We start from the raw sequence: 2,691 nt of genomic DNA on the forward strand, positions 1-2,691 counted from the left end.
CATATAGCAAGAAAGGATACAGTAGAGAAAAAGAGGGGAAAACCCAAAGATTCAGAAAAAGCATACTTAGGCTCTGGTCAATATCTAAAAGACAGAAGAGGAGAAAAGAGAAAAGTTATGCCTTTCTGTGTCAGAATTCAGAAAGTTGGGCAAACCAACATAGCTTAATGGTGGTTTTTAGGAACTGTTAAGAGATAGAAACTCACCTAATCNGCCATCATTGGGAAGAGAGGCCCCTTGGTCTTGTAAACTTTATATGACCCAGCACAGGGAAGGCCAGGGCCAAGTAGTGGGAGTGGGTGGGTAGGGGAGCAGGGGCANGGGGGTGGGGGTTAGGGAACTTTTGGGATAGCATTTGAAATGTAAATAAAGAAAATAATAATAAATAAATAAATTCAAAAAAAGTAAAAATAAATAAAAATAAAAAAGATAGAAACTCTGGGAAGGAAAAGAAGGTTATCTCATTAAGGGACTAATTATTCCCCTTACCTCCTAAGTATGACATAGGGTGAACCAGTCTTTTGAGAGACTTTGGCCAGGATGCTCATTCACCCAACAGGATTAACTCTTGAGGACTTGACAAAGTCATGTCTCTACCCAGAAGTAGATTCCAATTCCTTGACTAGAAGGTAAAGGATTTGCCTTAATTGGCCTTCTATGCAACTTTAATATTACCACTTTGAAAAAGGTAACTCTAAAGCCATGGAGGAACCAGACAAGCGATCAGAGCGCTCAGTGGAATTTCTTTGGGTTTTTTGTAATTCTACGTCATCCTATTACATTTGACCCTCCTAAATGCTAATTCCAATTCTTTTCTTCTTTATTTTGGAACATTGTCACATAAATATAATAACACATATTACATAAGTATGTGTGTATTTTAAATGGTATAGTATGGAAATAAGAACTAATTCTAAACACAAAATCCATGGATATTCTATATACACATTTTCTGAAGGTAATTTTGAATGAGTCATTATGAACTGTCACATAAAGGCAAGCATGTTATTTTCCATTTATAATGTACTGTTAAGACTTTACATTTTTCAGAATACTTGGAATATTTTAGGTTTGGGATTATTGGTGCAGAGATGCTCAACTTGTAGATCCAAAGCTTTCTACACAAAGTTTTGTTAATTTCTTAATTAATACCTCTTTTATATCAGATATTTTAAAATACTTGTTACACAACTTGAAACCCCCTTCCCAGGGGTGGCACTGCCACATTGAGCTGGGTCCTCCCACATCAATCATTAAGAAAATATTCCACCGGGCAGTGGTGGCACATGCCTTTGATCCCAGCACTTGGGAGGCAGAGGCAGATGGATTTCTGAGTTCGAGGCCAGCCTGGTCTACAGTGAGTTCCAGGACAGTCAGGGTAACAGGATACACAGAGAAACCCTGTCTCGAAAAACCAAAAAAAAAAAAAAGAAAAAAAAGAAGAAGAAGAAAAGAAAAGAAAATATTCCACAGGCTTGACCATAGTCTAGAGTCGTGGAGTCCTTCTACTAAATTCTCTGTATTCACATACTCTTTGTGGCAAAATGAGGCACTCATAGTCTGTTAGCTTTTCTATGGAGAGAGCATCTTCCACTTATGCCTGAATCAGATCTGTAGCAAGGCTGAAAATGAAGTAGAGATCATATCCAAGGGCTGAGCACAGCTTGGTGAAGCACTTACCTTGCAGGCATGAGGGTTTAAGTTTAATCTCCAGATCCCATGTAAAAAGGCTGGGTGTGGCACGTGATACAACCCACAAATCATATAACATTTAAGAAAAAGGAAAACCAAAGTGTGAATGCTTCAGTCCTAGACAGAAGGGTGAACAAAATAATCACAGGAGGTAGAGGGAGGAAGAGGCCTGGGAACGAGAGGGGGGAGGGTTGGGGGAAGGGCGGGGCAGGAACAGGAGAGAAGTACAGGTGGTCAGAAAATTAAATAAAAATATGTAGTGGTGGGGGATATATAGTACTACCAGAAGATCTAGCAATGCCACTCCTGGGCATACATCCAGAAGATGTTCCAACTGGTAATAAGAACACATGCACCACTATGTTCATAGCAGCCTTATTTATAATAGCCAGAAGCTGGAAAGAACCCAGATGTCCCTCAACATGATTAGTGCACAATGGAGTACTACTCAGCTATTAAAAACAATCCATTTATGAAATTCCTAAGCAACTGGATGGATCTGGAGGGTATCGTCCTGAGTGAGGTAACCCAATCACAAAAGAACGCACATGATATGCACTCACTGATAAGTGGATATTATCCCAGAAACTTAGAATACCCAAGATACAATTTGCAAAACACATGAAACTCAAGAAGAATGAAGACCAAAGTGTGGATACTTCACCACTTCCTAGAATTGGGAACAAAACACCCAGGGAAGGAGTTACACAAAGTTTGGAGCTGAGATGAAAGGATGGACCATCCAGAAACTGGCCCACCCGGGGGTCCATCCCATAATCAGCGACCAAACATAGATACTATTGCATATACCAGCAAGATTTTGCTGAAAGGACCCTGATATAGCTGTCTCTTGTGAGGCTATGCCAGTGCCTGGCAAACACAGAAGTGGATGCTCATAATCAGCTATCGGATGGAACACAATGCCCCCAATAGAAAAGCTAGAGAAAGTACCCAAGGAGCTGAAGGGGTCTGCAACCCTATAGGTGCAACAACAATATG

This window comes from Mus pahari, chromosome 7 (assembly GCF_900095145.1).
Source record: "Mus pahari chromosome 7, PAHARI_EIJ_v1.1, whole genome shotgun sequence".
Lineage (NCBI taxonomy): Eukaryota > Metazoa > Chordata > Mammalia > Rodentia > Muridae > Mus > Mus pahari.